Source organism: Trachurus japonicus, chromosome 22 (assembly GCF_045865225.1).
Source record: "Trachurus japonicus isolate A0001 chromosome 22, Traja_1.0".
NCBI classification, from domain to species: domain Eukaryota; kingdom Metazoa; phylum Chordata; class Actinopteri; order Carangiformes; family Carangidae; genus Trachurus; species Trachurus japonicus.
Window position 1 is genome coordinate 14545446 of NC_140928.1, and position 12773 is coordinate 14558218.

Here is a 12773-nt window from a genome sequence, read left to right on the forward strand (position 1 = left end):
TATTCTGAACACATGATGTACTCTGAGGGAGTAGTTTTGGTTTCATGATCACAGGAATGTGTCCATACAAGGACATCTACAGTATATGCCACCATTACAGCATATGATGATTCATATTCCATTCAGCCATAGGTTACATATGTAGTATGTTAAAGGACAAACATTATTGTAAATAATGTAAATATTGTCCATGTTAAGCCATCTCAAATGTACATCTCATAAGGTCTACCTCGATGGTTCTCCAAACAGTTCACTCTTCCAGGCTGTAAATCAAGCATAAATAAAGCAAAGTGTTAAACCTCGCAGACAGCGCAAAGAGGTTCAGTTACCACTGATGTAAACATTACAATGGCAAAGAAATGACCTGAACCATTGCGAATGCACTATGAGGGTGTGTATCTCCTGGGATTTTGGCCCCACAGTGTATAGAGTACTAAAAAAGTTGTAAACAATGATTCATCCTGTCTTCCAAAAGGTCCCGTTCAGTGTGAGAGGTCAGAGGTGGGGTGAGTTCAAGCTCACAGTGCAAGGTGTTCTTTTATTAAAATTATCCATCATTTGCTTTAAGAAGTGTTTATCGGAGAGAAGATTATTTGCCAATTCATCTTCACACAACCTATTAACCACCTCTGGAGCTGTATGTATTTTCCTTATTAATTAATCAATATAGGAAAATGTACAAATGGCTTATCTGCTACTAGCAAGATCTAACGCTAAATTGTAGCTGTAGCCTTGTTTCAACAACAGGTGAATGAGTTTAAGTGGATGAGCAGGATCACTCTGAGCTCTGAGTTCACCTCCACATCACCCCCAGCTTTGAGTTACCCTCCACATGCCTCGGAGCTGCCACCCACACTGTCTTTCTATTATTGTTGAGATTTTGAGTGTCAAGTTCTGGTGACTGACAAATGTGCGTAAAAATGACAGAAATTAAGAACTATATCGAATCCTCTTGTAAACACAGGAGAAATGTGTTTCTACTTTGTTCTGCTCTGATCTGAATGCTGGGTGTCTTGGTTGTTGCCACAGTGCATGAACCCGTGGAGCAAACTGTAAAAATATTAATTCATTGAGGATTTAGCTTTGCTAAGTCTTTTTTTCACTTCATGTTTCATGCAGTACATCTCATGCAAACAAAACTGACAATCCTGGTAAAATCGATGGTTAAAAAATCCCATCCTATCATTTTATTCCACCACGTTTCTATTTTGCACTGCATCTAAGCAGACGTCTCTCACCATATCCACGCAAACCTTACCCTCTAGGTGGCACCCATGAATGTACACTGCTGGGGCTCCACAAACAAGCCTTAAATAGCCGTAAATAACTCAGCTCAGCCTTCATACATGAATTATCCAGATTACAATGTTGATGATTTGACATAACTCTGGATTTATTGATTCTTCACAGCAGATTAAACTCTCCTCTGGACACTGTTGTCGGAGCAACAAGTCAGTCCTGACTCCAAACCCAAACCTGCAACAGAGCAGTTTATTGTGTAGGTAGTGGGATTCAGTAACTAAAGTTTCATGGTGAAGAAAACTAAATAAAAGTCATATAATAAAGACAAATTTGACTAAAGGACTATTAAGATAAGAACTGAATAATTTGACAACTTTTGAAGATTGCTCATTGCAGAACAAAATAACACCAGTCACAATCAAGGGTTGCGTTGACCGAATATTCCCATCATTGACAGGTTTTTTAAACCGTAGACAGAAAAATCTGAAGGCTATCGCTCATTTTAACAAATTGCAATCAACACCCATGTCCAGTTGTTGGCGAGTGCGCATATAAATTAGCTACTGTCTAGCCGTTACGTATGACCTCGTTGGCTGCATGTGGCAAAATGTCACAGTTGTCAGAACGTAGTTGATCATGTATCTCTATGTTTACAGATACTTAAGTGTTGATGTTGTTAGCGGGCACTAGCTAGCCGTCATGATAGTGGGCAGGCTGAGCTTCGGTAACATCACTGTGCTGGCTCCCATTGTCTAAATATTTCCTGCGGTCAAAGTGGCGTGAGCGGCGCTTAATGTCTTTATATGTTCATGGTGAACACATGTAAGTGATGGCACAGTGTGGATGCCTCTGTTATAAATGCACAATTTTCTGATTGAATATTAATTAAGAAATGACTGAATGAAAATGAAGTGCTATTGATTATATCTTTATCATTTTAAAACAAAAATTTGATTATGACAGGATTTTATGACCCTGTCAGTCAAAATGACGGACAACGAAAAAGTCTAGGGCAACTTCTGGTGACAATGCAGAAACAGATGTAAGATGAGACTTGAGTCTATGTATCTATTGTACATTTGCACAAGGAGAGGTTTTGCAACATATGCAACCATATGCAATTTCCACTCAATTTATCAGCAGTCAATCTTGTGAATGCTGATCAACATTTAAAGAGGAACTAAGCAGGATTTCTCCTGTGGCTATGCTACATTTTTGCCTTAATTAAAAAGCTCCGGAGTAATTGTGATCGTTAACTACATGACTTGTGACTTATTACGACTGAGAACGGAGGCTCTCTGCCTTCCACCTGGTGTCTCACGGCTGAAAACCAAACTTGCAACATCAGTGTAAGTTACTCGTTCTCCGCCCCGGTGTCCCAGCTCTCGTCTGCACACCGCAACACAAACGTGCTCTGTAACTCGTAATCTTTTGTTCATGATGGTTAAGACTACACAAACCGTAACATTGTTTATGTTATGTAACGTTTCAATTCATTGATTTTTCACCGGCTTCGTTGTAAACAAATGCACATGGCTGAGAGCAGCATAACCGGAACAGCGGAAAAGCGAGCAGACTTGCATAGTTCCCCTTTAAACACCAGTCGACCAGTTTTCAAGAGCAACAATCAACCCTCAAACTGCATCCAAGATGCCACATTAGCTCAGAACAATGACAGCATGTTAGTTTCAACTACTTGCGTCATATTTGAAGAAAAGATCCCTGGTGTCTCACAGGAGCAAAACATGAAACTGAAAAATCTCCAGATGGTCAACTTCCTGAAGAGGCCTTTAATACACTACGTGGCTTCACCAAGGAAAGTGTCCAGCTAACATGATAAGCCACCCAGATCCTGATATAGCCTATCATCTCATCAGACTATTCACTAACCCTTTTTTGTGTACTGATTTTAGCAGACAGATCATCCTGTCCAGTCTCTAATTTGGGAATACATAACCACTTAGCTATATGGACATTTTGTTGCTGTGTAGCCATTGAAGTATTGTAGAGTTGTGATGTAATTTCAGTCTGTCTCCTTGCAAAGAACAGATTTATTGTGAGGAAATACATGTCATATAGAGTTGATATTTGGCAGCATTTGGCGCAAACCAAAGCTCAGCAAAGCAAACATTTGGGAGTGATGATTATAAGGTTAAAGTTGGCGTTGGCATGAGTGCAACCAAGTGTGGTGGCAGCTTTCACCACAGAGAAAGAGCTCAGTAGTTTATGACATGAAGTTTAAAGAAAGTTGACCATCAACTCGCATTCAGGTTCTCAGTAGATCAGAAAGTACGGATAAAATTATGTAAACATGACTACCTGTCCTTTAGTCCTGTATCCAGTAGACATGTTGAGTTTCCCATTAAGCTAGTATTATGACAGCAGTCATATTTGCACATCGTCAATGTCAATATTAAACTCCTCTAGAGACCCAGGATTTTTGTGTAAACAGGAAATGGAGGGAAATGTGCCCAAGAACAAATCAAGCCATAACAGTCAAAACACTGTTGAAACATCACCACTAATCAGCAGCACCATGAGCGCATCAGACTGTGAGCCAAACAACAAGCATCAGAAACCTGATCTCAGACACGACAAGAAAATTACTTAATTCACAGCTAACACCAAAACAAATAAACAAGCCTGTTGCCTCCTAGGTAATTCATGTTGGCAGTAACGTTGAAGCACACATAAGACATTAGCTCCTAGCAGGAATGTTAGCATTAGCAGCTAATACGAGAAAACGTTGTAAAACCAGCTCCACTCCCGATCTGATGGTTTGAGGCCGAGAACTGATGTGAGGAGCTACGAACGAACGAAGTTAAAGGATAACAACAGCGGGAGAATATTTTTCCACTCACAAAGTCGTCTTGAAGCCAGGCGATCTTTCAGGTGAGCTTCAAGATAAGGTACTTGCACTGTGGTAGCAACCTAGCAACAGAAAAGAGTGAGTGTGACAGTGATCGTCAGCGTCATTTAAATATCCTAACATAGCTACTGAAAAGTGTGTGTTGGATACTCAGGTGACATTCCTGAGTCCTGCATAGAAAGCTAAAATGAACTCAGCCCTGTGATAAATCCTGGACAACAACAGGCACAAAAAATAAAGAATTCAAAATGGTCAAAAACTGCTCCAACGAAAACTTAGTCAGTGGTGGAAGTATTCAAGCACATTTACCAAATAGGCTACTTCAATTTTTAAGTAGGCTATGTGTGCGTTACATGTAACATTTCAAAAGGGAAATATTGTATATTTCAATGTGACTTTGCAGATTCAGACTTAAGAGATAGAAAATATAATGTGTTTAACGTGTTTGGTTGACATAATACTTTATGGTTACACTTTTATAATGCAGCAGCTGCTTAGAGAGTAAGTGTGTGTTGTATCAATCATGCACCAATAAAATACTAATCGTTTTCCCTGCTGATACGTAGCTACAGTAAAAGAAGCAAGTAAAGCAATGCAACCAGAGAAATTATAAGACAAAACATTGGGCATGAACACAGATTAAAAGAAAAATGTAAATAATGCAAATTGTCAGTTGCATCAATAAGTCACAGCCATGTGTAAAAAAAGAAAAAAAAGAAGAAGAATCCACTATTACCTGCTGCAATGGGCACATGTGAGTAATTATAATCCAATTCATTATAAAATACCATATTCTGAAATGTGCCATTTGGCTTAATGAGAACTTTTTATTCTACTTTGCTGAGCAGAAACACTGTGATACATTGTGATATTAGTGCACATTAGACCTAACACTTGTGATTGTAGCCTAATGAATAGCAGGCTACACCGCATTTTAGCGTTTATAGGTCTATCAAAAAAACAAGAAAGGCCAGGGAGAGTCATTCATCTTTTTTCTTTTTAGTGGACACAATGTTTCTAAGTCTAAGTCTCATATTTGATAAAAGCTCAACCCATTCTTAAAAATGTATGAGAGCACAGGGCAGTTTTAGTTTTAGAAACGATTTCTATCATTATCATCCTCCAAAGGCATAGCCTACACTGGGCCAGACCAAGAGACACATGCCTGACAAACTCACGTGACAGACGAGACTTCAGAAGAACGACAAATGTGGAGGATTATCCGTGTCGTCAGCTGGACGTCCTGGCGTAAATTGATTAATGTAGCGAAAAACAAACAAACAAACAAACAAGCAGCAAAATAACACCTGGCTCAGGAAATCCGTGGGCGTGGCCTATACGGTTTGCCGCCTAAAGTAGGCTACGCAACATCCGGTTGGTGATGCTTCCCGGTTTTACAGTCTATGTTCCCGGTCTGCTCCATGGATGTAGGCTATTACTGGTAGGCTATATTATACATTATTATAATGGATTCATGGTCTGCTCGCGCTTATTGTGGATATTTCCGTAGGTGGTCCGGGTTTTGCCCAAAATCTTCTATCGTCTTGTGTGGGTTTGTGTAGCCTAATTGAACACATTGAGTGATTTGTCAAACACAACCACTAATTTCCTGTCTGATCAAGAGACTCCTTTCAGCAGCTTTATGACCCAACAATAGACACAGATTTGTTTTTGATGCTGTGCAGTTTAGTCAGCACAGACGCCTTTTAAATGAAATGGGTAGACCGTTGTGGTAGGCTTAATGTTAAAATGGATATGGATGGAAAATGAGTGGAATCATATTAAATTGCATTAGAGAGAAGTGCAATGGTGTAGTCTACACCATTGGCATCCACTTTGCACTGAAGTGGTTTATAAGCATGCAACGCCAGACCAGTGCAGTTCATTACATTATCATCTGAAGTTGGTAGAACCCCCTGTTAAGGATATTGTTACCTACAGGACAAGTAGCCTAAAAAAATTAAAAACCAACCACAAACAAATACACTAAACCACGTCATCCTGCAGGGGGGGAAATGTGCCTGTGTTTATCAGTTGTTTTCAGACCTCTACATTCCTGATTGAAGATAATGAGATGAGGCACATCACTTGAAAATGAGGAATGAACTCTTCTCCATTCCCAGAAAATGAGACAGAGAGAGATGCAGGGCCGCGAGAGTCTCTGAAACAGCTGATTAGATTACCCTGCGGGGGCTGTGGCGAGGCTTTAGGCTGCGGCTGCCACCCCGCCACTCACCTCAGCTGCCCTTTTCCTCCATCTCTCATCTTCCATGCTTCCCAGGGCTCGTGCGCCAGTCCCTGCAGAGTAACACCTCCCCCTGTAGGAGCAAGGCAGGACTTCATCCAAGAAGCCTCAAACGTCTGGCTGCATCATATGAAGGCTTCTGAGATTACTAAACCGCATAGGCACATGTTTTCAGTGGGCTCTGGAGCGTGCACAAAAGTCAGGTGAACAAACATTTTCAAGTTTTATAAGAGTCACTGCCAATCAATGTCAAGTGCATCCAGATGTCTGATGTCCTATTTAAATATAGCATTGGCATTACATGTTGAGGAAACATCAGCTGAGCAGAGTCCAGAGATGATGTAGCTATACTAGTCATTATTCAGCCATAGAGGCATTTAGATGTAGCGTATAATGAGTCTTTATGACTGTATCATTTTCTATTTTACTCCTGTTGTAAGGAATACGAGGCAACAAACACATAAACATTACTGTCTGTCCCATAAATACAGAGTTAAGCAATCCCTCAGACAGTGAATTGTGAAATGAAAAGCTGCAGTGTGTCTGCTGCTTGTGGGAAGCACCAAATGCCTCAAATGTTAAAGATCTATGTGAACTCCAAACCAGCTTCCATCGTAACATGTAATTGTTCTGATGCCTGTTTTAAAGGATTGCTGGCCCTGACGTGCATTTAGTTGATGGTCCACAGACCTTTGAATTAGAGAGCACAACAGTAACGATAAAGCTTCTGTTCCATGTAGATTTGTAAATTTAGCACGAGACTCTAACTGTATATGATTAGAATAAGAGACAGATTTTGTCTTGTCCCTGTAGGACGGCGATCCTGGATGCATTTCATGTGACTGTGTTGTCCCTGAAATACCTTTTCTCTCTCTGCTGTCACCTTTGAAATGAATTATTTCTCTCTCTAGCTCAGAAGGGAGGCAGGGTGAAATGGTGTAAGATTAAATGTTTGCCCCAAAAATGAAGTTACTGACATGAACAGGCAGGCCAATGTTGCACTACACATTTCATTTCATTTGTGCTCTGTCTGCCACCTATATATAGAGAAACATGGGAAAACTCCTCTTGAGACAGACTCCTTCCCAGTGTGTTTCCTGTTATAAAATGCTCAGATTTTGTGTTCCATTTCTATTTATTGCACTTCTGGGGGTTTTTTTTTCCCCTCAGAAAATCAGTTATCTATTTTTGATTTACTAATAGAATCCATCTTGTGGTTCATGTTAGTCTGATATCACTGGATTAATTCACATAGACTTTTCCCACCACACTTCCTTTTATAATACAGCTTTCTTCAGAGTTAGACATCAACAGCCTTGAACAAACTGTGGAAAAAAAGACCAAAAAACAAAACAAAAACATTTCTTGTCTTATTTTTATTGCAAATTTAGTATCTCTGGGTGGCGAACTGTTGGCTGAACACAACCCGGTATTTTAAGATGTTGATTATGAAAATAATCTTTGGCTTTAGTTATGTTAAAATCTGGTTAGTGTTCTTCCTCTAGATAGATAGATAGATAGATAGATAGATAGATAGATAGATAGATAGATAGATAGATAGATAGATAGATAGATAGATAGATAGATAGATAGATAGATAATCTCCTCCACAAAAGGCACTCACCGGATACTGAGGCTCATACAATAGTGAGGGGATGTAACATTTTGTCTGGCCGTGACTGTTTCTGGCAGCCTGTGATGTTCCAGATGGTGGCAGGTTTCCCTTCCAGCAGTCTGTCAGTCTTGGCACTGAGCCACCTGTGAGTCAGGTAGGGCAGGTGAGGACAGCTTGGCAGCAGTACACTGCGATACACATGCCCAGGAGATGCTCTGGGATTTGAGAGAGCAGGCTGGTCTCTGACCTGGATCAGTAAGAATTAATTTCGGCATTGCCTTTGTTTCACCAACACATTACATAAACAACAAAGTAAGTTTGTGTAATGTTACATTCCTTTAAGATGTAAGGTAGTATAGAAGCATGCTCGGTGCTATAGGCTTTTCATGTTGTGTGTTCTGCTTTTCAACTCATATTACCTAACTGTGGGATTTAGGTGTCAGAAACGTGGCATCTTTGTTATTTTTTCTGCAGTGATTGTCCTGCAGAAAAGACCATACATTTATACCGGTAAAGTGAACACCCAGACTCTGACATTCATGCTGGCAGATATCCAAGTGCAGCACATATCCGATAATAGGTCATGGCGGGTTATGTTACCAATATAAATGTCAAGAGAAGCAGACATCACAGCCGTGACCTGCAGAAGTTATTTTCTCACAGCCCAGTTCAGAGCGCCGAGACACTTGATAAGCAAACAGTGTGACACCCTGGCTGCCGGTTCATTTCAGGTCGTGGTTAACATGCGTAACGCCAGACAGGGAGAAATTGCTTTGATAATCTTTCATTATTACTGAGGTCACGGCACATTAAAGTGTTCTACTTAGAGCAGATTGGCAGCTGTGGTTCCACGTCTGATTGTCTAACAGGGTGCAGAGGAGCATCAAGGAGCGTGACCTAAAAACATTTGGTATGACACTTAAGCTTTTTTCATTTAATGTTATAATCTGACCATATACTAATGTAATATATACAGAATGTGCATATTAGGCTACAATAATTAAAATTTCTACATTTCTACTTTTGTATAACCTGGATATAATCTTGCTGTCTTATATTTCTGTTACTGCACCATCTCCAGTCAGTGGGATGTTTTTATATTTTAACATGTGTTGTATCACAAATGCACTGTACATATAAGCATACAGAATACATCTGCTCCTATCTTATTCTTAGCCTTACTCTATATAATGCTGTCTTGGCCACATCTCTCTTGCAACCTAATAGGAGTTGCCAAATTAGATAAAATGAATATAGTTTTATGGTTAATGCTACTAAAAATAAAGCAAAAATTGCACTTGTATATAATATCAGGGTCAGTCTTTAGATTCATTTGGTTACATATTAATTTAAGACGTATATGCACAGCCGATATAACACATTGTATAATATAAGACTCTTAAACTTTGCGAATATTTTATGTTAGAGTATTTAAACCAGATTAAATAAAAGAAAGTTCATTCAGTCATTTAGTTTGGAACTTGGGAGACAGTTATTGTGTCAACGCTTTTATTCATTCGTCTTTTGAATATATTTGTGTATCGGTGATATCCATGTGATCACAGACTGGTAATGGACTACCAGTAGGCTAGTTAAAACTAAAGTTTCCTCAGGCTTCGCTATGCTGAATGAGAAGTGGAGTTAAAAAAGGACATTTCTATTGCAGAGACACAAGTGATCATATTCTCCTCAGATGTACAGGACGAAGTGATGAAAATTGAAAAGGATAGAGCGTGACAAGGGGATGAAAGGAGATATAACACAGAGGAGCCTTCACTGTAATGCCGAACCATGGAATTGCCATTATCACAGGAAAGGGAAATGTAAATAAATGTGTCATTCTCATTGGTGAACTTTGAACTCTAAAATGAAAAACTGATGATGGCGCTGAGGAGAAGAAATGAGCAAACGTTGTCGGTAAAACTCAGTGTCAATCGTAAAAAGCAGCCTAGTTCAGTGGTAGCTCTGTAGAGTAGATACAGACAATACATTAGTCAGACTCAGTACTTTCCAATGTCCCCAGTCGCTCACTTAGGCCCAAGTCCATTCATTCCTAATGAAGACTTCAATCTTTACAAATAGTCTGAGTTTTCTTCCAGCAAACTCTACAGCATTTGTTGAAGACTTTGTCACACTTAGCTTGTTGACGTGTTTTAGATTTGGAGATACACAGGCAATACTTGTCAATTGGGTCAAGTCATAGTTGGTTTCTGTCTTTTCACAGAGTTGTTTACACGGAAAATAAAGAATATCACTGAGTGTCCTTTGAAAAGAAATCTGGGGCACTGAAATGTGGTTTAAAATGGCACAATACAATCCTTTTTTTCTCTCTATTTGCAATTATGAGTCTGGTTTCAGCATTTTGAACAATTTGCAAAAAACTAAAAGCTTTGTAGTGTTTTTCTTTTTTTTTTTACAGACTGGAGGACATTTCTGTCGTCAGTCCAAATGAAAGATAGAGGCATGGAGGAGTTTGGGCTGATGTAAGCTGTGTCTTCAATATTCACTCATCGGACCAAAATGATGATCATGTACAATATCAGTAAGGGCAAAAGATAAATAATCTTGATTTGATGCATGTGTATTCAGGACGATAAATGTTCAAACACTTCTTTCAAATACTCCCTCAGTTACCTTCTTTAATGTAGTAAAAGAGAGGTGTGCTTACAACTATATGGCTTCAATCCAACTGTGTATTTCAGGCTGTTTCCCTCAGCTGTGTCAACTCAGGACAAAACAACAGATCTTGCGGAAATGTCTCGGGGAAATGTTTGGTTTCGCTGAAATCATCCCCATCCGAAAACAAATACCCTTGTTTACAAATGGCCTTCCGCTTACCGGTTCTTTGTGAGTCATAGCTTCACCGTCACCTTGTGTAACATCAAGATTTAATACTCTCTCTGAACTGGGAGATAAGCTACTACAGCCAACTGTTACAGGAACACATGGCTGACGACATCAAAACAAATACACTCTCATTACTGAAACAGGAAGTAATCCATAAAGCACGTGTTTCAACAGAAACACAGGTCGAGCCCTTTTTTTTTTTTATTCCTACGTCTCTTCCCACGAAGGAGCTTTTCTCTCTCATATCACTTTCTCAAACGTAATCAGCTCAGTGCAGAAGAACGATTAGGTCTCCATTAATGATCTGGAACTCCATTAAATTGATTAAATGCGTCTAACAGTCTCTTCCTGACAGCAGCAGTTCACCTCCATTGGTCATTTAGACTATTATAGTAAATAAACAGATTTAAAGCAATATACATGTTGAATTCAATGTAATGCTGTTATTTTTCAACTTGCTGATTGATTTCAAGATTAACTGATTAATCATTCTGTCTATAAAATGTAAATAAATAGTGAAAACTGCTTTAAATCTTCTAATCTCTGAACAAAAGACAAACAGGCCTATATTCAGTATCAGTATAACTATGTATATGATGACGATTGATGATGATAACGATAACTGAAAGTTCAATCAATGTGCAGTATTATGTAATGTTACAGTTTGATCTGATGTAAATGAAACGTACATACTGTGTTACTTTAGTCAGTGGTGAAGTTCCAGATGATTAACACGACAGTTAATTATGTGATGGTTTATGTTGCAGTCACATCCATCATGTGAGGGCGCTGCTGGAAAAGACAGACATGGTCACTGCAGTGTATTTGTGCATCTGGATATAGAGTAAATCTGAGTTTCAACTGATAAGTGGATGACTTATGTTGATGGTTACTGGATTCCACGTCATCTTTAAAAGCCTTCACAGATTAGATACTTGATGAAGCCGGCGGGATGAAAACTGCATCCAGATCAGCAGGAGAGTCTCTGCATGGTATAATAGAAAACCGGTAGCTTCTTCATGTTGCAACTTTCAACAGTGACTCCTGTTAGCAAATGTCCATTTCCAACTATCTGGCTCCCCCCTGTGTTCAAAACAGCCCAGTACATCTAACGCTGCCACGGGATCAAACCAGGTTAAGACAAACTGTACAGTCAAACCGGTTAAGACTCATTCCACTTGTTTGTCATAAAATCTTCTCATTGTAAACCATTGTTTTGTTTTTTATGACACTGGCTTTGCTTTGTAATTTTCACAAGCCCAAGGGTGTAAGAATAATCTTTGCAAAATTAACCTTTTTTTTTATCTTCTTCAAATGCCTGTGTTTTTATTTTAAACTCATTAAAACCCAAATATGTGGAAAAGTATTACAAGTGGTAACGCTGAAATTTTGCTCTTCATGCATGTATAAATCAAGCAAAAGTCTTGTTTTGTTTTATGTTGTAAATGGACTGTGCATAAACAAATACATAAACTCTCTACTTGTGATCACAAAGCCTGTGACAGTATTTTATCCTACCTTGTTTTTAAAGGCAAATTCATCAAGGAAGTCGTTAAGATTTTCAGCCTCATTAAGTATTTGGAGAGCACCAATGGAAAAGAAGCATTGTCAACAGGAATCACTGATAAATAATCAATGCAAACCATTGTATTTAACCAGGGAGGGACACATTACGTCTGTACCCAGCTCTTTGACGCCCTTAACAGAGGAGCATAAAATTCGTCAGAAAGTATCAAACTGTTAAAACCGTGTTAATCGTTTTGTGGGCTCTTGAATGACTGCGTCTGCCCAAACATTACTGGTAACACAATCCATGTTAGATCTCAGACTCATCTGTTTATATTCTACATTTAGGATGTGTTCCCACTCAAGTCGATTAAAGCCAAAATGGATGCATGGTTGAAAATATATATTCAAATAATCTCTTTATTCATTCTATATAGTTGTACACCACT